Raw genomic sequence first — 25,788 nt, 5'->3', positions numbered from 1 at the left:
TTATCCAAAATGTAGGGTAAGTTACCAGCGTACCCCCACCGGTTTTGACACCGCGACATGGAGCTTCATTTCCAGCTGAGGGGTAGAAGGGGGATTTCGTGTGTCTGAGCTGCGGGACCGATTTTGGATGAGGAGGGAGTTTTCGTGCGCGTCGAAATTTCAGAATAACAAGGCGCGACGCGGGTTGAAGAGGCGGGAGTTTCAAAGCAGGTGATACAAAAGATACTCGAGCTTGAAAATTTCGGGATAGCAAGGTGCGGATTCCTTGTTCGGCAGAACAAACTTAACGTGTAAAAAAACAATTCATACAAGACACAAGAGAGTCATGTCCCCTTTTACTATATTGCTATAGATGCCATTGAAAAAACTACAAGAAAAATGTAAAAAAAATCGGGAGAACAAGATTACCCTGCACAGTACCAAATCGATTTGCACTTCCCTCAACAACAACAAAAAACAAATCAATTCCCACTAAAAGAAAGAGTAATGTTCCTTTTTATATGATTACAAATGCCAGGATCTCGAATTTCAATTTTTTAATCCATGTTATGTTGAATTCGAATATATCGTTAGGTGACCTTGCGGTTTATAATTGATGTAGTCGTACATTTTGATCTTCCATCATATATGAACATTTTACTCCACCATGTGAACATATATATTGTCGTCTACCATATGGACTAAATTTGAATCAATTTTCCTTATTTGAATACGATTGTTGTCAAGTTATACAATAATTTAAATATTATCTTGATAACAAAAAGCATGCATATAGCAGTAATCATATTTCACTATGAACTACATGTACCATACGCTCTCCAATTCAAATATTTGTATCCATTTTATGTTGAATTCAAATCATAGTACATTATTGGTCTAGGTAGCGAGATGTTCGGGATAATCTAAACCCTGTTTTCATATGTATAATTTTTGGCTGAATTGGGACAAGTTTTGGTATAAGCTTCTTGCAAAACCGGAGATTCTCTCAACAAGCCTCGTGGTTCCGAGAGGGAACGTGTCACCTTTGTGTGCGAAACGATATACGCTGCCTCCCCCTGATTTTCTTTACAGAGGCAACATAGAACTATATGAGCGCCCTGTTAAATTTTGGAATTATTTCGGGTTCGTTTGGCCTTTTTATACATTAATTGAGTTTCTGGACTTTTAAAGTGCATAATCTAAATATGAACTGCATGCACATGCTCCGGTGCACCAAAGTTGGTTGAAAAATCACATGTTTGTCCTTGGTTGAATTTCTAGGTCCCATGGAAGAAATGAGAATGAAATTCAAACATTTGGGCGTCATGACTCGGCCGAGAACATCGAGAAACATAGATTTTAAATTCATGTAAATTCAAAACTCGTCTGGAAATCATGAAACTTGGCATGGTGTCATGTCATGGCACTAACATGTTGTGGTAAAAAATTGGGCCGATTTGGAAGCTCGTGGTTCTAAGAGGGAACGTGCCACCTTTGAGTGTGAAACGATATACGCTGCCCCCACCCTTGAGTTTCTTAACAAAGGCAACATAGAACTACATGAGTGCCCTGTTAAATTTTGGAATTATTTCGGGTTCGTTTGTCGTTTTTTATACATTAATTGAGTTTCTGGTCATTTAATGTGCATAAGTCAAATTTGAACTACAAGCACATGCTCTCGTGCACCAAAGTTGGTTGAAAAATCACATTTGTGTCCTCGGGTGAATTTCTAGGTCCCATGCAAGAAATGAGAATAAAATTCAAACATCTGGGCATCGTGGCTCGGCCGAGAACATTGAGAAACTTGGTTTTTAAATTCTTGTAAATCCAAAACACGTCTGAAAATCATGAAACTTGGCATGGGTGTCATGTCATGGTACTACCATGCTGTGGTAAAAGAATTGGCCGAATAGGAACAGATTTTGGTATAAGCTTCTTGCAAACCGAAGCTTCTCTCAAGAAGGCTCGTGGTTCTGAGAGGGAACGTGCCACCTTTGAGTGCGAAACGATATACGTTGTCCCCCTTGAGTTTATTTACAAAGGCAACATAGAACTACATGAGTGCCCTGTTAAATTTTGGAAATCATTCCGGCTTCGTTTGGCCTTTTTTACACATTAATTGAGTTTTTGGTCATTTAATGTGCATAATTCAAATTTGAACTACAAGCACATGCTCCCGTGCACCAAAGTTGGTTGAAAAATCACATTTGTGTCCTCGGGTGAATTTCTAGGTCCCATGCAAAAAATGAGAATAAAATTCAAACATCTGGGCATCGTGGCTCGGTCGAGAACATTGAGAAACTTGGTTTTAAAATCATGATACTTGGCATGGTGTCATGTCATGGTAGTACCGTGTCGTGGTAAAAAAATTGGTCGAATAGGAACAAATTTGGGTATAAGCTTCTTGCAAATCGGAGCTTCTCTCAAGAAGGCTCGTGGTTCTGAGAGGGAACATGTCACCTTTGTGTGCATAATTCAAATTTGAAATACAAGCACATGTTCCGGTGCACCAAAGTTGGTTGAAAAATCACATGTGTGTCCTCGGGTAAATTTCTAGGTTCCATGCAAGAAATAGGAATGAAATTCAAAATTCTAGGCATCGTGGCTGGGCTGGAAACATTGAGAAACTTAGTTTTTTAATTCCTGTAAATCCAAAACACGCATGAAAATAATGAAACTTGGCTTGGTGCCATGTCCGATTTGTGAAGGCGCACACATTAACAATCAACAAAGTCATTTTGGAACAAGTGTTGTCACGTTACAGTCAGAAACACAAGTACTATTGAAATTGTGGGCGTTCTATTTACTACCATTTACGTGTCGCCACGTGTCCCCATTTTTTATTAGCTAGGAGGCGCCATGCAGGGTAGCTATTTGAGTACGAGAGGCGTGCGATCAGACCCCTGCGCGTGCTCATGGGGAGGAGAGCCCTTTGACCTCCATCTGCCGTCTACCTCTCTCCCAAGGTCTCCATTATGGCGCCCGAGCCTCTGTTTTAATGGCGTGGCTATGTCTCACTCGACTGAGATTTAAGAGAGAAAAAGAAAATCTAAAAGCACGAATCTTGATGTAAAATCCGACGGACCTATATAGCATCTACTGCGACTTATAGCAAGACTAATGAATATATAAGGACGATTAATTGTCTTACATAATTAGAAAGATAATTAAAGAAGCCACATGCGGCTACGCTCGAAATACACAAGGGCAAAAGAAGAAGGAAGACAAGGACCTGGCTCGCTGATCTCTACTTTCTTGCTGCGTTGCTGCAGACCGCGGGAACTAGTCTCCGCGGTGAGCGGCGATGAGCTCTTTCGTGTCCTCAAGACGCTGCTTGAGAACATCCACGGATTCCTCTACCAGCCTTTGGCGCTCGATGCGGAGCATGTCATTCTCATCCATAAGTTTCTTGACGATGACGCCGGTCCTCTTCAACAAGGCACTGGTCTCCTCCTGCTGGTCTGCACTTCAGACGATCTTCGCCCTCAGCAGGTCACGCTCGGCCCGGAGCCTCTCATTACCCTCCCTTAGTTATCGGATGACGCCGGTAGCCTGTTCAAACGAGGCTTTCATGTCGTCTTGCAACCTCGCCCAGCCGGAGATTTGATCCATCTGGCTATGGACGATCGCATGCATGCGCCTGTAACAGTCGTCGCCTGCCCGCGAGAAATTTTCCCAGGCCGCCGTGGTGCGGAGGGACATCTCTGCTGCATTCGTGGCACGGCAGGACATCTCTGCTGCTTCCGCGGTGTGGCCGGACTAGTCTGCTGCATCGACGGTCCGGCAGGACTTCCGTGCTGCTTCAGCGGCGCAGCGGGACCTCTGTGCTGCTACTTCCACGCGGCAGGACATGTCGGCTGCTTTCGCAGCAAGGCGGGACATCTCTCATGCTTCTGCATCCATACTCGCCTCTCCCTGGTGGCAATCTCTCGACCCAGAACTCACGCTGGCCATGGCAGACGCAAGGGAAGGATGCCGAATGACTTGTTTTTTTTGTGGATGAGGAGTTGAGGAGGAATGTGCAGTCATCTTGGCATACTAGTATTTATAACCGAGTACTAATACGCTCCTAAGTGGGAAACCGTTTAGGTTGTGATCGGTGTGTTGCAATTCAATATAGCATGGAGTAATTTGGAATGTGACGAGACGCAAGCTCAAAATTTATTGACGGTTCTAGTTTCGAAGTGCGGCACTATTCCCGGATGGCGTTATGTGGGCACGTGTTCTCGGCCGTGGTGTAGTAATTCTTTTTCTACTGCTGTGTACGTGCAATAACTGGCACCATCATATACATATCTTATGGTTAATTGGGTGTTCGACAGGAATAACCGTGTGGCGAGCTATAGGCTAGTCTCTTTTTTAGATGCATTAAACCTATCTCTCGGGACTTCTCGCACGCACCATCGTGCCACCCACAAAAACTTGTACTCTGAGTTTAGTACGTTATACAGGAAGAGAAGAGGTGCACGCACGCACTCGTCCTCTCACACACGCGTCTGTTTTTTCTTGAAAAGGAGGATGATGACCCCCGGCCTCTGCATCTGGGAGTCACACACGCATTTGTAGCTACGAATTGTAGTGTTCTCAACCATCCGACCGGCTCTATCATGGATGTACCTATATACTAAAATATGTCTAGATATATCTATATTTTGACAAATGGAAGGCATGTATTGTGGAACGGAGGGAGTTCTTGTCATCAAAATGGTTAAAAAGGGACGTATCTAAAACTAAAATACGTCTACATACATCTCCTTTTATCTAGTACTTCTTACCCAAAGGAACTTTATATCCAACAGACACAAAATATCCGTTCGACTGTTGGAAATTACTAATTTGATGTCGAAGTAATTGCTGCATCGCCACCAAAACCCACCATTTCTTAAGCTACAGTAGACCAAGGTAATCCCTATATTAGCATATTACTAAGATAAATAGAAGGCACTGTAGAAACATTTAGGACGTGAGCTTATCAATCTGAATGTGGAGGGACACCAGCTTAGCTCCGACCAGCAGCTTGGGCGGAACTGTGAAGAAGGTCAGCTCCTGCACGTCGACGTCACCAGGATCCTTGCTGCTTGTCACCTCCATTTCCACCTTGACGGCGTCGGTCGTGCCTTTGGGCTCCCCCGGTGGGCCGTTCGCCCATAGCTTGGCCACGTAGTGCAGCAGTGGGGATGCCCCCACTCTGATGCAGACCACCAACATGGTGATAGGCGCACCGATGTCGAGCACGCCGCCGACCAAGAAAAACGCGTGACCGTCCTCCTCCACGAACAACAAGAGCCGTGGCTCCGATAGTGGCACTTGCAGCTGGAGCACCTTGCCGTACTGGATCCTGTGCATGGGCATGGGATGCGCGTTGCTGATGTGGTGGTAGAGCGCAGCGGCGGGCCTTCGTAGCCGCAGACGGGCACGGGGCATTTGCAGGGCGCGAGCGGACACACGCTCTGGTGATCGGCGAGCTTGTGGTATGTGACATAGAGCCCACAGCCTTCGTACGGGCACTCCACCCTCAGCGACGAAATGACAGTGTCCACCGCCGTGTTCCGCACGTCGAAGCCACCGCCGCGCTCACACTTCTGGCACTGCCGCTGGTTCCCGGGGCGCTCGACGCGGCAGTCCGCGCAGGCCAGGTGCCCTCCCTTGCACTGCAGAAATCAATCGAACAACACATCAATCAAGAAACCTGCACCTTGCTCAATCAGCCGAACGGACGAGGTGTATTCGAACCTCATACACTGGAGGCGTCAAGGGGCGGAGGCACAAGGGGAGTGGAGCACGGTGAGGTCCATCGAGACCTTAGTGAGCTCCCTCGTCGGTTCCTGTTCGTCTGCATGATCTCGCCCTCCTCGTGCACAACCATCTCTCGCTTGGGCCGGGGCATTACAAAGCTTTACCGTCACATATTTTATACTCTGCGCATAACTCTCCTCCCGCATACCAAGGAAGGCAGTAGTTTGAGTTTTCTGGACAAATTTGCCCCTGCGCATGAGTAAGCTGCATAAATATCGACAGTAAATGCGCATGCAATGGTTGGCTGGTCCTCCTTCCTTTTCGCTTGAGTTGGCTTCCCCAGGCGGTCAAGCCGCATCCGGCGCTGCATGCGTTTGCCTGTAGCCATTTTCTGCTTTGGAAACTGGCGCGATTAATGGGGGCAGAACTAATCGAGCGGGGGCACAGATGGAAACCAACGCGGACGCGCAGACTAATCTGAGAAAAACAAGAAAAAGTTATACGCAAAGTAAAAGGAATCAGAGGGAGTACTACTTCAAGGTGCATTAAATCAACACATGCAAGTATCAAAAGGAGAGTCACGGCATGCATGCATGCGTTGTAATTAATGCATCGGTAACCGCAAATTATTGAAATATATCGAGTGCAGTGCTTTGATGTGTCGCGTCAACTCGTACATCAACGAGAAGTTTGATTATCCTCTCCCTCACGGACTTAACTACACCTGCCTTTGGCTGTATGACAGGTTGGCCACCCACCTGTCGGGCCCACATGTCATACACGCAAAGGCAGGAGCGTCCCTCCCTCGCCCATGAGCGTGGTGGCTGGCAAGACTAGGAGAAGCTTTTGCTACACGCTCTCCCTCCCGCACGCGGTGGACATGCAGCAGTTCAATCGGTGTCAGATGGCCAGAAGCGTACTGTAGTACTCCTCTAGTGCAGTAGTACTCCATCATTGTTTGACTTCCCGAAGAGGCGAAGAGCCAAGCACAACCCGGACGCTCGTGTGGCAGTTTCATGTGTAGAGTAGTCTAGGATAGCTTAAAATCGTTTGGGTCGGCTCCATGCTATGTGGCCGTCTCGAAGTTTTTAAAAAATATATTAAAATAGTCTTCTGGCCCTACCTGTCACCCTGGTGATTGTGGTGGGTAAATGTTAGAGGTTGCAGCAAATATATTGTACACTGCGGGTCTTTCAGCCAAGTTTAGAGGCAAGCATGTGGGGCCAGTGCTATGATGTGTCGCGTCAACTCGTACAACGAGGAGAAGCTTGATTTTACTACTACACGCCTTCTCCCTCGCCCATGCGCCCTAAGTCGAGGAGGTGGACGTCGTTGATGGATGCATCTCTTCTTCTTGCCTCCTGTAACTAGCACTGCATCGCCTCGTGGCCTTAATGTTTTATTAGTATAGTACTCCCTCAGTTCCCAAATATAAGTCTTTCTAAAGATTCCAGCAAGTGTCTACTACATACGGAGCAAAATGAGTTAATCTACACTCTAAACTATGTCTACATACATCTGTATATTGTATTCCATTTGAAATAGTATCTAAAAAGGCTTATATTTAGGAACGCGGGGAGTATATGGCATTTTTATTCCAGTCTTAACGTTTTCACTGTGAGGTGGGTAAATGTTAGAGGTTGCAGCAAATATATTGTACACTACGGGTCTTTCAGCCAAGTTTAGAGGCAAGCATGTGGGGCCAGTGCTATGATGTGTCGCGTCAACTCGTACAACGAGAAGCTTGATTTTACTACTACACGCCTTCTCCCTCGCCCATGCGCGCGGTTGCTCATAGACGAGGACATGCTTTTGCTTATAGTACTTTTGCAACAAGCTATCCCTCCCGCTCGCAGTGGACGGACATGCAACAGTGGATTCGACACTGTAGAAACAGTAGTAGTAACATCATTGTTCGTCTTCTTGAAGAGGCGAAGAGCCAAGCGCAGCCTGAACGTGGCAGTTGCGAACATTGGAGCACGCATATAGCCAGGCTCTTGCATGAGACAAAATTGCTATGTGAGCCCACTATTGTACTAGTACGTACAACTACTTGCTAGTATAGCCCTGTAAACTAGAAAGGAGTATTTGCCCTTCTAGAGATTTCAACAAGTGACTAGACTACGAGACGGAGTACATATGGAGCAAAATGAGTGAATCTGCACCGTAAATAAATACCCAGTTCTATCATTTTCCTCTCTGAGGTGCACAATATTGAGTATACTGACTAGTCTCTTTTTGACACGCATTTACCTTTTTTGACACAGTACAGACGCAAGCGCTCATATACACGCGCATACACTCACCCCTATGAACACACGCACACGTCACTATCATCTTGAAATTTACGAAGTCACCATAGGCACCTCGTCGTCGACGGGAACGTCTCCTAACATGCGATAGACGCGAGTGGCAGTCGCCTCCACAGGTGCTTGAATGCCAAGGAGGGAGAGCATAGCGGTTCCCGAGACATTGAACGGTCAATGATGCATCCTCAATTACATGCAGAAGGAATTAATTGGAGAAGCAGAATAGAGCCAGCACGATATGAATGCATCAGAGTTTGGACTCTCATATAAAGGCGCCCCACCAATCAATCCATCTACTCCCAAGTCTCTACGCAACACTGCTCACTCCAATCCAAGACCAAGTGACCAGAAGCCACAAGCACCTATGGAGGCGATGGACGCGAGCGGCAGTCGGCTGTGCCAAATCATCCAAGGCGCCGACCTGTGGCCCCACACTGTGCAGCGTTTCCAGATGGTGCGGGAGACCGCCGGCATCGTAGCCCTGGCTGACGCCGGCTTCGCCTCTCGCATGGACGACATGATGGTCAACTCCATCCGCAAGTTCACCACCGTCAAGAACCGAGCGGACGACCTTGCCGCACTGCTCCAGCCCGCGCGCCTAGGCTCCTCATTGCCTGCCACCCTCATCAGCCTCCATGGTGATGAACTCTTTCAAGCCCTGGTGGCCCTGTAGGTGCCGGAGGTCGTGACGAAGAATGTGCACCTCGAGGCCGCGCTCGCCGCGCAACGCCTCGCCATGCAAGAAACCGTCGACCTGCACATCCACGTCTACGAGGAAATAGTCTACATAGGCCACTGCAAGGCAAGCGAGGACAGAAAGACGGTGGCCTTCTTCCAGCGGCTGGAATCTTTGGACGCCATTGTTCAGAAGCATGTCGACCTGGCCACGAAAGCCGCTGCTACTTAAGCGCCGTTCGGTGGGCCGACGCCCTGAGTCGAGGAGGTGGACGTCGTCGATGGATGCATCTCTTCTTCTTTCCTCCTGTAACCAGCACTACATCGCCTCGTGGCCTTAATGTTTTATTAGTATAGTACTCCCTCCGTTCCCAAATATAAGTCTTTCTAAATATTCCAGCAAGTGACTACTACATACGGAGCAAAATGAGTGAATCTACACTCTAAACTATGTCTACATACATCTGTATGCTGTATTCCATTTGAAATAGTATCTAAAAAGGCTTATATTTAGGAACACAGGGAGTATATGGCATTTTTATTCTAGTCGTAACGTTTTCATTGTGAGGTGGGGCCGCAGTTGAGCAAACCCACCCCGCCCACCGGGCGTCGGCCGAGTTTAGAATTAGAATAGAGAAACGAGGGAGGAGAGCTAGCTGTAGCACGGACGCTGTTGTCAGATGGGACTCGTGTTGATAGAATAGGAGTATTGAGCACTCGTGCCTCTTTTTTTTGAGGGAAAAATTAGTCGTATGTCTAGTAGTACCACTACTTGGGTGCATGCGACCTATAGCTGTCATCACTTTAGGTCTCCTTTTCGAACCGCAGCTACGCTTCACAGTACATATTTTTTCACGCATTTAGGCTAGTTGTAATGGGAGTATCATAAGCGGTATCATGCATGCCAACTAGATTTTTCGGATGATGTGGCACATAATTAAATGAGGAAAGAGAGGATGTAGTATCATATTATGATACCGTATCATATTAAATGATGTACTACTTTGTGTCATGCATGACAATTAAGAAGGCAACCTAAGGTACTAACCTATGATACTACGCATTACGGAAGTAGTATCATACACTAGTAACATATGCATGATACTAGTATATGATACTCCCTCTGTCCAGGTGCATAGGACGTATTAGAGGTTGCACTGCGATTTAGGCGCAAGGAGATAGGCCAGCGATTTATTTGAAAAGAATGGAACGAGCCTATCGTTGTTTCTCAAAAATGCAACCAAGAAAGGCATTTAATCCATGATTATAGTTGAGACAGTTCACATGACCCCGTTTAAGGTTTCACACCCAATCCCCGCTACCCTCATTGGCATGCACAGGTTACACCCATGCCCAAGTCAACCTTTAAGCATGCAACTCTATGGATGGATGAATGATGCATGCGTGGGAAGTGGAGAGAAGAGATTAACATAGCTGCATGGGAGCCAAACCGAGGCACATTTAATTAGATCACGCCTTATACATTTGGAAATTCTAATTTCTCTTAGATGCCCTATGCACCTGGACGGAGGGAGTACTACCCATTACAACCAGCCTTATCCTCCTATATGTACTCCTAGGCTATTTCCACGTGTTCCCATTCACCGACATGTGGGACATAGAGCATCTCGATCGTAGTGCATGCACGACTTAGAGCATATGCCGGGGTACTTTACATTTCAGACCTCATGAATTACATGCAAACCCCCCGCAGAAGAATAAATAAATGAATGAATTACTACATGAAACCAGATTATTTTCATAGAAACCGGAGCACGTTCATTAAATTTTGTATATAACACGTTTATAAAAAATGACCGGACCTAAACCAGTCTAAGGGCCTCTTTGATTTTTCTGGCAAAAAAAGGGCCTCTTTGATTCGCATGATACTAAAAACACAGGAATGGGGAAAATATGATGGTGATGAACCGAGACGAGGAGAACTCTAACTCAGTTAGAGGTTAGAGTTAGATTCTAACCCTGAACTAACTCTAAATCAAAGAGGTGTATGGATGGCAGGGTTAGATTGACAATAAATGCTCTTTCTCAATCATTTGACTACTTTGGACCCTATTTCCTGCCGGATTTGGTGTGGCCGGCTCTTTTGTGGCCTCCTCCCGCTCACAATTGACATAAACGAACCATCTTTACAAATCAAGCATGCAAAACATGATAATTTTTACTTTGTCCATGCAAATGGGATATCCCACTTAAACATACAAGTCGTCAGTCAAGCTTCACAAAAAAACACTCCATGAAACAAAGCATGAGCTAACTCATCACGGAAGTCATTCACGATAGGGAGGGAGCCCAGAGCCCCTCACGCACCGAGGGAGAGGAGCTCGCCATCGTCGCTCTGGAGGAAGGCTCTGTAGAGCCCAAGCCCCGGGAACCCCTCCGATGCCGGCCCTTGCGAGTTGAGGTCGACACCGGCATGGGTAGCAGGGCCGCTTGCCGCCGACTGGGAACGTAATCTTTGGGTCTCTAGAAATAATGCAAGCCTGAAACTGAAATACCTAGAAAGGTGAACTGAATCTTTGGGCCTCTAGAAATAATGCAAGCCTGAAACTGAAATACCTAGAAAGGTGAACTGAATCTTTGGGCCTCTTGAAATAATGCAAGCCTGAAACTGAAATACCTAGAAAGGTGAACTGAATCTTTGGGCCTCTAGAAAGATTTATTACCTCCTCAAGCAGCATCAAACAATTCCATGCGTGCACCACAAATGTATACCAAGTTTGATCAGGATCTACTTTTCCAAATCACAATTAGCGCTAGAGCGAGCAAGATCAATGATATGGCTGTGAGATAGAGAAGGAACGAACAAACTCACCCCTCTCGTGACCTCCCTTGTAGATGCGCCGCCGCCGCGCACGACAGAGGAAGAAGAACGACCAGTGAAGGGGGAGCGGGGCGACCTTCGAAGGCCGGAGGGAGAGGGCGGTCGGAGTAGGGTGGCGGAGGCCAGAAGGAGACTGAGGGCGGCCAGAGGAGAGAGAGGGCGAGCGGCGCTTGGGCGGGCGGCCCTATGGGGAACAGAGAGGACTCGTGCGAGAGGGGAGTTTTTTTTAGTTCTCTTTTAGTGGGCCCGAGGATAACTAACCCAATTAGAACCTCTCCACCGGGCTTGTTTTTTTAGCTGGGTTAGAGCAAACTATCTCGAACTAACCCTCGTGTTTCGATAATTTGAGGCTATTTCAACCCAAACTAGCTCTAACTCAGGGATGCAAACAAAGATGAGTGTTACTGTACGTGCTACGGTATGGACCGTAGCACATTGTTTTTTATGGCCATATCACCACATTGTTTTCTACTGCTGGTTCACTGGGCTGCCGTGGTTCGCACTGCTGGTTCACTGGGCTGCCGTGGTTCGCACTCCTCCAACCTGAGTAGTAGTAGTACTAGTATATACCGCATCATTCTTTGCTCCTTCTTACTACTCCGACATGTGGGAGAGCCAGCATCCGGGTCGACGTGTCATGCACCAGATTAGAGCGCGAAACGGAAGGGGACCCGGCGCCAGTAATTCATGACTATAGTGAGTGGTCATATCACAAGTCTTTCCAGCAGTAACGCGCCGTCAAATCGCACAGCCCGACCTTTCCAGCAGTATCTCTACTCTTATTATAAAAAACAGAGTTGGTGATGATGGTGTGCCTGCCATCCTGCAATATAAGCCGTCCGATTTATATCTGACGGATAGGAAGGAAAAATGGAAATTTTGCAAAAAGATACCCACACCCACTCAACATTTGCAAATAAGGCCTTCCCTCGTTCATCCTTTTCTCCCACAAGATAAACTACTCATACAAATGCATCTTGATGTTCTTGCAACGCATGGGCATCTTGCTAGTGATTGAGAATCTGCCACTCGCTCACCCTCCTCGCCTCTCTGTCAAACCGCCTACCCGAAAACTGCCGCGCGTACTGCCCGGGAAAAGCCCCGCCCTCAACTTTTAACTACGCGAAAATAGTTCGAGCTTGTTCGTTCTATATAAATACTTACAGTATGTTTATTCACCCGTGGGGTTGTTCAATGAATGGAGGGTGGGGAGCACAAGTGAACAATACTAGTACTACTAGTAGTAGTAAGTAGGAGTCGTACAGTAGTCACCTTAAATAGTAGAGAGTTTCTTTTCTTTAATGCCACGTACACAAATTGAAACGCTTGTTGTGGAGAGAAAAAGATAATCACTCCACTATATATGTATGCAGGGGCCTGAGTGCTTGCTTTACTAGGGTTGCTCTCTTCATTCTCTCCCATTCTCTCGTCCTCTCCAGATATAAACAAGACAGCGGTAAAGACATTTTCTCTATGCTCACCGCTCGTCACAGATCCGGCAGGATCCCTTCGGCCGGTGTGTGTAGAGGACTAAAAGGTGCATCATTCACACGGTCATCGCCGCCGAGGGAGGAAACCCACAGCTGCCAGAGGGACCCGATCCTCTGCCCGTGCCGTTCTCTCTGACACAGCGCCGGCTCGGAAGGTCCTCCGACCCTTCTTCCTCCCTGCCGTATTGTCCGCAGATCCGACCTGCCGCCGTCGACATCCCGGCGACCCTCAGGTATAAGTTCTTCGAAAGCGGCCTTGCTCTACTGTCCCAGCTCCGCACGTGTCTGCATGTGCATCTTTTTCTACTCCCATCAGCTCCTCCAAAGCCACCTAAATTTTTAGTATTATTAGAGGTAAAGCTACTTCATGCATTCGAATCTAGGGCTTTGTTCAAACAACGAAGAAAGGGGGAAAAGTTGTAGCATGAATCTAGGACTTGATTCAAAGAGGAAATAATATGGTGAAAGTAGTAGAGACCGATACCCAACCTGTCTCTTGGCTGAAAAGGGAAATAATGGGAAAATGCAGTACAAACTGGATAAGGAACATGTCTATTATTGGTTGAAAAAAGGATAGAAAGTGGCGGCTGGTGGACAAGTCAACATAGTATGTACAGGATTAGATTTGCTGCCCTCACATAGTAAAAGGTCTCCAGGATTAGAATTGCTGCCCTCAAATAGTAAAAGGTCTCAGGATTAGATTTGCTGCCCTCACATAGTAAAAGGTCTCCAGGATTAGATTTGCTGCCCTCACATAGTAAAAGGTCTCCAGGATTAGATTTGCTGCCCTCACATAGTACAAGGTCTCCAGGATTAGGTTTGCTACCCTCACATAGCATGAACAAACTCGGCATCACCACTTTATGCCTCCTTGTAGGTACATTGTGCTGATGCGTCCACTGTCGCATGTCCTTATACCAACCTTTTGCTGTTGTTAATGTAAGGGTGCATGTAAAATGAAGCGATCACACTGTTACCTTAGGGACATGTCTAACCAGTGTTATTGTTAATCTAATGCCTCCAGTGATAAGATGCAATTAAACTATGTTACAAATGGCACTCCTGCTGTTTTCCCCAGTATGATAAGTAAGTTGCTCCTTTACGCTGCTGAGTGTCCTGGTGTCCCCACGGTCCCATGCCCTTAAACCAACTCTTTAGCTGTTGTTGATTTACTGTGTCTGGTAAACAAGCAATGCCACCATTAAAGTAATCCCATATTTGAGGAATCTCATTGTTGATCGTAATGCTTCTGGTAACATGAAGCATTGCTGACGTTTTAAAATTTCTATTGTCCTTGCGTGATTGCCATGAACATAATTAAGATGCTTCTTTTCATTTTGTATATGTTTCATATATTCTTATTGACCAGCAACTGTTTACTTTCTATCTTTTTGTGCAGATAGGGATATCCATTTCACCTTGTTGCTATTGTGACCTTTTGGTGAACTGCACAAAACACTTTTTTTGGAATGAGTGTCTTGTGCAGTTCAACTAAAATGTCACGTGGGCAACATCTCTCAATTTTGGTGGAACTGCACAAAATGGTGATTGGAGTTTCCAAAATCTCCGTCAAGTTCTGCTGGTAATCTCGTGCAACATTCTATTAGCCTTTGCAAGATGAGCCGTCACTGTCACCACAATGTCACTTTATTTTAGTGGAACTGCACAAAAGGATAAGAAAATTATAGTTGCACCTTACATGAGCCGGACAGCCAACCTTAATGTTCCTCAATTTTAGTGCAACTACTAAAGAAGAACCTGCCAGCTCACGAGAGCAAGTACTTCTTGCTAGCTGAATGATGCAATCTTTGCTTCATTTCATGTGAACTGCAGAAACAGGTGCATGAATTGAATCATGAAACTCTAGGCATGCCTCATCCAAGTGGAGCTGTAGGTTGAGTTCAAGGAGGCCACTATTAAAGTGAAATCATGTTCTTCTTGTTTGTGCCGTGCAAGCATGAATACTCAACTACAGATGTTGTGACGGTCAAGAGCATTCGCCAAGTTCTTTGATTGTATGACATGGCTAGCCAAGATGGATTTAATCCCGATATTCACTTTATCAAAAGGCTCTAATGGGTTGGTTCTGAATCTTGCAAGTTGGGAATCAATGAGATGTGTAGGCATCTTTGTTGTACTTATTATTTGAATCTTATTTGTTGGTTCTGAATCTTGCAAGTTGGGAATCAATGAGATGTGTAGGCATCTTTGTTGTACTTATTATTTGGATCTTATTTGTTGGTTCTGAATCTTGCAAGCTGGGAATCAATGAGATGTGTAGGCATCTTTGTTGTACTTATTATTTGGATCTTATTTGTTGGTTCTGAATCTTGCAAGCTGGGAAACACGGCATGATGATGCAGAGGACAACAACCATAACAAACAGTTCAAACTTGGTAGTATTATCTTTGTGAAAGTGCGACAAATGTGTTGATCATGTGCGTCTTGAGAATAATAATTCTAATTGTCATGCATGTTGATCTTGTGGCACTGATAGAACGAGCCAATGCATTGGTTGTTTTAAGTATAAATTTTTATTAAAGCTAATTAAATTTAAGTAAAGTGACCACTAACTCCTGTTATTACAGTACCAATACAGACCCGCTCATGAACTGACGTGTGGCCGGAGTAGGTTTCTTAATGGAGGCGTTTGAATGCGCCGAGGGTGCATCTTCTGCCAGGCGTGCAACTGACGAGGGAGGGGTAGTAACTGTTGTCGCATGTACACACTCAGTTTACTATTGAATCCAGTTCCCCAAGAGCTGAAAAATGAGCTGCTGTCGCAGCCTACACACTCGTTCACTTGAAGAGACTCCAATGGCGATCCGAGGGGTGAGCCTGCTGGATATGGACTTCAGCAAGGAGTTCCCCTTTGAGTTCGTCGTTCAGTCCTATGGCTGCACCAAGTTGAATGTGATGTACACCAACGATCCGGACTCGGTGAAGCTCTGCCTCGCCGAGTTCAAGCAGTACCTACAGGACGAGAAAGCACAAGGTTGCAGGACTAGACCTTGTGCCCATCCATTCGTCTCCTGACAGGGACCAGCGGATCGCCGTCGCCCAGGTATGTGTGCGGGACGAGGTTCTCATCTACCACTTCTGCAGGGCCATAAGAGGTTCTGGAGCATTCGCCCGTTTCATCGGCAGCGTCGACTGCACCTTCGCTATAGTGGAGAGAAGGAAGAACGTGACAATTCGGCCATCTGGTGCAACAAGCTTGTCGACATCCAGAAGCAATACAAGATCATCAGCAACAGGCATGAGAAGGACTCCGTGGTTAACCTCGCCGAGACCATCATCGACCCCTGATACGCCAACATGAAAGAAGACAACAATACCAAGGACCTGAACACGTGGGAGGTACCCCTGAATCTAGCCTACATAACCTACGCGGCCAAGGACGCATACGCATGCTACGACATGTACATGCAGATCTTGGACATGAGGGCGTGTATGCTTCCCGTAACCAACGAGTACACGGACAGCCGCAGCGTCATGATCAAGCATGCGAGGAAGGTGTAGATGTTGTACTTTATCTATTTATAAGCACCTTTATCATCTGAGTGTTTCATGCATTAGCCTATGTGTCGTAATTATCTGTTTTATCCGAAATATTTCTTTAAGAACCCATTAACCTGACTGCCTTTTTTAGTGGCTATTTGGTTATGTATGTAACTAGTTCACTTGGCCGTTAAAAAAACTAGTTCACTCGGCTGTCGTGCTTTGAATCTCCTTCCTCCCAACATATTCCCCTCCTCAGATGGACCCAGTAGGTCCCTGAATTTTCTCCCACTTTCTTTTTCCATGTAAACTGAGTTTTCTCCCAGTACTTTTCCCTACAACCAACTCAATTGTCCCATGTCTAGCCTAAAAAATAATAATACCCCACGCACTATTAACTCATCAAATTTAAATGATATTTTATTTCGTAAGTTGAAAGTTCTTACAAAATAATAATAATAATTGTTTATATATAACTTGGCAAGTTAACTCCTAGTGATTGCGTACATAAGCTTGCAAAGATTTTACTGACCAATGCAATAATAGACGTGCAATCATGTGTTTATGTTTTTATAACATTTCTCCGTCTAGCCCAACATGATATTTTCACCCAGCCCAGCAAGTTTGCGGATTTTGAGAAAAATGCAAATGGGATTTAAATTCTACCATATATAAATGGGCTGCATAGATGCTACATCATTGTTTCACCCAGCCCACCACATGGACTAAAAAAACAAATGGACTGGCTGACATGTGGGCCAGTAGGTCGTAGCCTAAGAAGGCGTTGGATTTACATCCAATGGCCGGCATTCTTCTTCAATCTCTTGTCTTCTTCCCCCAGCGCTGCCGGGACCGCCTGCTGCAGCCTTCGGCGTCCAGCGGAGTTGTTTTGCGCTCCTCAGCGAAACGCTACCCCACCGACGGCCATGTCATCCCTCCACTCCGCACCTCCTGTTATTCTCTGCTGAGTGTAGGCCCACCCCGGACCCAAACCAGTCAAGTTTCCCACTCCTCTCAGTCTGCGACTCAATTGCCGTGTCTTCCCCGTCTCCGAGTCGTTCCAGTCTGGGGCCTCGCCGTCGTCCACCACCTCGGTGCGCTCGGTGCGGCGTGGTCAACATACGAGAGTCATCGGAAGAGGACTGTATGTTGAGAGCCTCACGGCTGGGACCCACGAGGTCCATGGTGGCAGGCAAGGAAAGTTCCTCCTTATTACGCACTGTACGTGGACCCCGCTGACAGGTCGGACCCACCAGCTATATCTTCGCACGCAAGGAAGTGCCTCCTTATTACGCACAAAAAAATGAATACCCCCTGCTAGATGGGACCCACCATAGTGGGTGGCTGACTTGTGGGCCTACTAAGTTGACGGGGATGGAGGGCTTTGTCAACTTAGTCAATATGAACGATTCTAGCTCCAGTGACCGTACGATGTCCATCCAACGACCATAGTGCTTCTTCAACCTCTGGTCTTCTTCCTCCAGCCGCCCAAAGCAGCGCCAGTCGTGTTGCATGCTCCTACCTCTCGTGGCCGGCTGTGATGCCGCGGAGGCCTCACCACCCCCTACTACTCCACCGCTGGCCCAGGGCATCCCTCTACTCACCCACACCCCCTGTTATTCTGCGGCGACAGCAGCCTCACGCCGCAGCCGAACCAGTGAACCCTTATACTCCTCTCCGCGTGGGCATCCACTACCGCGTCTTCCCCGGCTCCGCGTCTTCCCCTTCCTAGGCCTCGCCATTGTCCACCGCCTTGGTGCTCTCGGCGCGGCGTGGTCAATGTGGTCAATGACCGACTTCCGTCGGAAGAGTACTATACGTGGAGAGGCTGACAGCTGGGTCAATGGCCGCAGCTGGGTCCACGGCCACAACCCATTTTTTTGTGATTTGCCAAGTAAGTCGCTTTGTCAGGCCTGTTGGGCTGCAAATCTTTCAAGACGAGGAGAGCTTCATTCGGCTGGCCGAGAAAATGGCCTATCAGTAATGAGAAATGGGCTGTACATTTTTAAAACACATCAAACTAGCAATTAGTTTCAAATTTCTTTTTTTCATTTCGAGATTTTAAATTGCGTTGATTTTTATGCGTGGACAATTTGTTGGATTTTATATTGATATACATTTATTTTTAAAATCAGTTTGAATGTGACTCGAAATTTCAGGATTAAAAACAGTTCGGACCGCACCGAAATATGCAAAATTTCATATAATTTTTTAACCATGGCCACAATATGGGCTGTAATGCTAACAAAAAGAATATGGGCTTCAAAAAAACCTTAAGAATTAGCAAATGGGATGTAAATTATTAGAAATAATGGCAGATGGGATGTATGCTGTTTTCCATAGATTTGAGGCTTTCCTAAAGAAAAGGTTGACGCACAAGCAGTGACTGTTGGATGTCCATCCAACGGCCGTCGTGCTTCTTCAATCTCTGCTCTTCCTGCTCCAGCCGCTCAAACAAGCGCAGGCGGGACTGCCTGCTACCTCCTCCCTGCGGCCGGCTATGCTGCTGCGCAGGCCTCACCGCCCCACCGTACTCCCATCATTGGGCTAGCCATCCCTCTACTCACCCACACCTGCTGTTATTCTCCCGCGACGGCAGATGAACCAGTAAACCCTCGTACAGTCGTACTCCCCTCCGCGTGGGAAACAACTATCGAGTCTTCCCTGCCTCCATGTCATTCCCTTCCTAGGCCTCGCCGTCGTCCATCGCCCTGGTGATCTCGGCGCGGCCTGGTCAACGTGGTTAACGACCGACATGCATCTGAAGTGGATTATACGTGGAGAGGCTGACAGCTGGGTCCACGGCTGCAGCAAGGAAGTGCCTCCTTATTACGTGCAAAATAATTATTCCTCCACCTGACAGCAGGGACCCACTGGGCGGGCACCGTATTTCACGAAAAAACATTTCCCCGTGACTGCTGGGACCCACCAGCTACATCTTCTTACGCAAGGAAGTGTGTCCGGGCAAAAAAAAAACAATTTGCCCCCCTGACTGTTGGGACCCACCAGCTACATCTTCGCACGCAAGGAAGTGCGTCCGAAAAAAATGATTCTCCCCCCTGACTGCTGGGACCCACCAGCTACATCTTCGCACGCAAGGAAGTGCCTGACAGTCGGGACCCACCTGGTCGAAGCGTACATAACGTTGTCATTCTGGTCGCGAACGTGTACGTACATATATACTGGTCGATGTAGAGGCGCGCACGTAGCATGTACACGTACGTACAGCGGCCAGTGTGCAAGAAAGAAAATACAGCACGTATGTGTACATACGGGCGGGGTCTCGAACGCCTACTCGCGCATACGTACGGCCAGGGCTCGTGTACATGGCTGGGTCGGAACGGAGAAACATCGTCGTCGTCGTGTTCATGGGGAGCCAACCGGCTGGGTCAGAACGGAATGCGTCGTCGTGTTCATAGGGAGGGCTTGGACGGAACAGGTGATGGAAATGAGGCCTGGCGTACCACAGAACGGAGGAAATGGCCTTGTGTTTGACCGGCCACGTTCGAAACGGGATCATGTTCATCGGGAGGGGTCTGGCGTACCGCAAAACGGAGGAAACGGACCTCCTACAGTCGAAATGGGGGTCCTGTTGATCGGGAGGGGTGTGGCGTACCGCAAAACGGACGAAACGGACTTGTGTTGGAGCGCTACGATCGATACAGGGGTCCTGTTCATCGGGAGGGGTGTGGTGTACCGCAAAACGAGACTCCACGGGATACTGTTCATCTCCACCGTCGACCTCCTCCAGCCTCCACGGGCTACTGTTCATCCACCGTCGACCTCCTCCAGCCTCCACCTGCGACTGTTCATCCACGGGCTCCTGTTCATCTAGCCTCCACCGCGCGCTACTCCACCGGCTACTGTTCAACCACCCCTCTCCACGGGCTCCTGTTCAACCACCCCTCCACGGGCTACTGTTCATCCACCCCTCCACGATCTAGTGTTCATCCAGCCCTCCACAGGGTCGTCCTGTTCATCCAGCCCTCCACGGGGTCCTGTTCATCTCCTGTTCATCCAGAGGCAACGCCATGGGTCCTGTTCATCCACTCCCACCGCTCACTGTTCATCGAAACCCCCCTGCAACGCTCACTATTCATCTAGAGAGGTAGCATCGATCGGCTTCAGTTAGCAGCAGTAGCGAAGGAATCGCTCGATCGGGTTCAGTTAACAGCCATCGATCGATCGCTCGGGTTCAGTAACGCGTAGCCTGCAGTGCAATCGGTCGGGTTCAGTTAGAGCCCAACGCCTCGCTCAGGTTCAGTTAGAGCCAACGCCTCGCACACACGCGTGTACGTGTACAAGAGAAACATGCATCACTCGGCCCCCGACCACCCACTGTAACCGGGAACTCCCTGAAATTTTCCTCGCCCTCGCTTCTACCACGGTTTTTTCCGTCATGGACGGCCCCAAGAATGTCATGCAGCTGTGTCTCCGGCCCGCCCAGGACGAAAACCCCATTTTCTATCATGATTTTTTGTCATAGAAGTAGGAGCCCACCACATCTATGATGATACCGGGTTTTGTCACAATTATCGTCATAGAAGTGTCATATGTATGACAGAAAAAAATCCGTTCGGCCCAAAATGTCACGGATGTGTCTTTTTTTGTAGTGTTATAGCATAAGTTTCATCACAATAATCATCATCAGTAGCAACTTCATTCTCATCATAATCGATTGAAACCTCTTCCAAGATAGTGGAATCATCACTAAATAAAGTTGACACTCTTCCAAATCCACTTTCATATTCATCACAATAAGATTCAACATCCTCCAAAATAGTGGGATCACTACTTCCTAAAGTTGACACTCTTCCAAACCTACTTTCATCAATATAATCATCATAGGTAAGAGGCATGCTATCATCATAACATCTTTGTGTATCAAAACTTGGGATGCTAAAAATATCATCTTCATTAAAATAGCATCCCCAAGCTTGGGACAAACATTAATTTCAGCAAATATATTCTCAAATATTTCATCCTCGTCAAACATAGCTTCCCCAAGCTTGGGCCTTTTCATATCATAAGCATAATCACTCCCATCATTAATAGTATGGATAGCACCAATAGTATAGCAATTATCATCATCACAATGAGTAGTAGGAGCAACATCATTTGGGAGGGATACCTTTTTACCTTTGTTTCTCCTTCTTTTCCTTTTTTTCTTCACATTATGTGTGGGTTCAACCTTCTTCTTTGAGCTCCTTATTGATGAGATTGGTTGAATAGAAAGCTCCTCCTCGTCACCTGATTCATCATAAGAAATAATAGGAGGATAATGGGAAGTCTCTTCCCTTTCATTAGTATTCCTTTCATCTTCTATTTGCTTTCTTTTCTTTAGGTAATTGGCAATATAAGGATTTTCAATGCAATTGACTGCACAAAACATATAAATATCCTCTAGATCAAAATCAAGAAATCTATCAAGACTAAGTTTTGGAATAACCTCAGTTATACATCTCATTTCTTCATAGCCCAAAATAAGCTCTTTATGATGCTCAAGGGTAATCAAGTTATCACAATTTTTGGACACGATTCGATCATGAAACAGGTTGCATTGGAGATTTAAATGACCACGTTCATTGCAAAGTTCACAAGGAGCGCAAAAAATATTGAATCTTTCAGCACACACATCAACATTTTCTTGCAACAATTTAGTTTCTAATTGCTTATGCCTCTTGCAATATCTATTTTCCATATTTGGTGTGTACTTGCAAACCCAATTTACTCCACAAAAATCGACATGCTTATAAGAGATATTTTCATCATAACTAGTGCAATCATCATTAGTACTATGGATATTCAAGGAGTTCATACTAACAACAATGCAATCATGTACATCATTCAAAGATTTAGTACCAAGCATTTTAGTGCATTCTTCTTCTAGCATTTGGGCACAATTTTCCATTCCATCATACTCACGAAAGATATTAAAAAGATGAAGCGTATGAGACAAACTCAAGTCCATTTTTTGTGTGTGGGTTTTCTTTTATAAACTGAACTAGTGATAAAACAAGAAACAAAAAGATTCGATTGCAAGATCTAAAGATATACCTTCAAGCACTCACCTCCCCGGCAACGGCGCCAGAAAAGAGCTTGATGTCTGATACGTCTCCAACGTATCTATAATTTTTGATTGTTCCATGATATTATATTACACCTTTTGGATGATTATGGGCTTTATTTTACACATTTATATCATTTTTCGGACTAACCTACTAACCGGAGGCCCAGCCCGTATTGCTATTTTTTTGCCTATTTTAGTATTTCGAAGAAAGGGAATATCAAACGGAGTCCAAACGGAATGAAACCTTCAGGAGCGTGATTTTTGGAACGAACGTGATCCGGAGAACTAGGAGTGCAAGCAAAGAAGCAGCCGAGGCGACCACGAGATAGGAGGGCACGCCCACCCCTCCTGGGTGCACCCCCTGTCTCGTGGGCCCCTCGGGCGGCCACCGACATACTTCTTCCTCCTATATAAGCCTACATACCCCAAAAACATCAAGGGAGCCACCGAAGAAATATTTCCGCCACCGTAACCTTCTGTATCCGCGAGATCCCATCTTGGAGCCATCGCCGGCGTTCTGCCGGAGGGGCAATTCACCATGGAGGGCTTCTACATCAACACCATAGCCCTTCCGATGAGTTGTGAGTAGTTTACCACAGACCTTCGGTTCCATAGTTATTAGCTAGATGGTTTCTTCTCTCTTTTTGGATCTCAATACAATGCCCTCCCCCTCTCTTGTGGAGATCTATTCGATGCAAACTCTTTTTGCAGTGTGTTTGTGGAGATCAGATGAATTATGGGTTTATGATCAAGTTTATCTATGAATAATATTTTAATCTTCTCTGAATTCTTTTATGTATGATTGAGTTATCTTTGCAAGTCTCTTTGAATTATCGGTTTGGTTTGGCCTACTAGATTGATCTTTCTTGCCATGGGAGAAGTGCTTAGCTTTGGGTTCAATCTTGCGATGTCCTTACCCAGTGACAGAAAGGGTTGCAAGGCACGTATTGTATTGTTGCCATCGAGGATAAAAAGATGGGGTTTATATCATATTGCTTGAGTTTATCCCTCTACATCATGTCATCTTTCCTAATGCGTTACTCTGTTCTTATGAACTTAATACTCTAGATGCATGCTGGATAGCGGTCGATGTGTGGAGTAATAGTACTAGATGCAGGCAGGAGTCGGTCTACTTGCCACAGACGTGATGCCTATATACATGATCATGCCTAGATAATCTCATAATTATTCGCTTTTCTATCAATTGCTTGACAGTAATTTGTTCACCCACCGTAATACTTATGCTATCCTGAGAGAAGCCTCTAGTGAAACCTATGGCCCCTGGGTCTATCCTTTATCATATAAGCTTTCAATCTACTTTTATTTGCATCTTTATTTTCTGCGTCTATATTATAAAATACCAAAAATATATTTATCTTATCATATTATCTCTATCAGATCTCACTTTTGCAAGTGGCCGTGAAGGGATTGGCAACCCCTTTATCACGTTGGTTGCGAGTTATTTGTTTGTTTGTGTAGGTTCGTGGGACTTGTGAGGAGCCTCCTACTGGATTGATACCTTGGTTCTCAAAAACTAAGGGAAATACTTACGCTACTGTGCTGCATCACCCTTTCCTCTTCAAGGAAAACCAACGCAAGCTCAAGACATAGCAAGAAGGATTTCTGGCACCGTTGCCGGGGAGATCTTCGCTCAAGTCAAGACATACCAAGTACCCATCACAAACTCATCTCCCTCACATGTACATTATTTGCCATTTGCCTCTCGTTTTCCTCTCCCCCACTTCACCCTTGCCGTTTTTTTCGCCCTCTCTTTCCCAATCTCCTCTCTCTTCCGCTTGCCTTCTTCTTCCTCTCTATTTCGCTCGCCTTTTTTCCGTTTGCCTATGCGTCTATTTGTCCTTATGGCTTTGCCTAAGAGTACCGACCTCCTTCTTAGGAGGTTCGAAGAGATTGAATCAAATATTAGAAGCTTTATGACTTTGCAATTTGAGCATAATAATTTCTTTAGAAAAGAGCTTAAAGAACAAAAAGATTTTGTGGGTTTTATGAATAAGGAGCTTCATGATATGAATAAAGAATTTTATGGTGTGAACTCTCAAATTGTCCAGCTTGAGAAGGCTATATCTCAAATTTCTGATAAGCAAGCCACCTTAGTCATTAAGATGGCTGCCAAACCAGAAAAGTTAGATAAAAATAATGATGAATATCTTAAAGTTATTGATGTGTCCCCTATTGGATCTTTGTTTTGCAATATGAATCTTGATAATAATGGGACTGGAGATGAGTCAACTTTATTTAGAAGGTGTCCCAAGAATTCGGAGTTTTTAGATCTTGATGCTAAATTTGGTAAAAGTGGGATTGGAGAGGTCATGACTTTAAATAGTATTGAACCCACTATCTCGGATTTCAAGAAATTTGAATATGATAATTGTTCTTTAGAAAGTTGTATTTCCTTGTTACAATCCGTTGTTAATTCTCGTCATGCTTATAGTCAAAATAAAGCTTTTACCAAACATATTGTTGATGCCTTGATGCAATCTTTTGATGGAAACCTTAATCTGGAAGTTTCTATACCTAGAAAACTTAATGATGAATGGGAACCTACTATAAAGATTAAAATCAAAGACTATGAGTGTTTTCCTTTGTGTGATTTGGGTGCTACTGTTTCCACGATTCCGAAAACTTTATGTGGTATTCTAGGTTTCCATGATCTTGATGATTGCTCTTTAAATTTGCACCTTGCGGATTCCACCATTAAAAAGCCAATGGGAAGAATCAATGATGCTCTAATTGTTGCAAATAGAAATTTGGTGCCCGTTGATTTTATCGTTCTTGATATAGATTGCAATCTTTCTTGCCCTATTATTCTTGGTAGACCTTTACTTAGAACGATTGGTGCGATTATTGATATGAAGGAAGGGAATATTAGATTCCAATTTCCATTAAAGAAAGGCATGGAGCACTTTTCAAGAAAGAAAGTCAAATTACCTTATGAATCTATCATGCGATCTACCTATGAATCAAGTGCCAAAGATGGCACTACTTAGATCTATCTTTGCTTTTATGCCTAGCTAGGGCGTTAAACGATAGCGCTAGTTGGGAGGCAACCCTATTTTCTTTGTGTTTTTGTTTTTATTGCTGTTTAGTAACAAATTTTGCATCTACTTTCTGTTTATATGTGTTTTCATGTTTTATTTAGTGTTTGTGCCAAGTAGAACCTATAGG

Source organism: Triticum aestivum, chromosome 1B, assembly GCF_018294505.1.
Source record: "Triticum aestivum cultivar Chinese Spring chromosome 1B, IWGSC CS RefSeq v2.1, whole genome shotgun sequence".
NCBI lineage: Eukaryota > Viridiplantae > Streptophyta > Magnoliopsida > Poales > Poaceae > Triticum > Triticum aestivum.
This window is presented reverse-complemented; position numbering follows the sequence as displayed.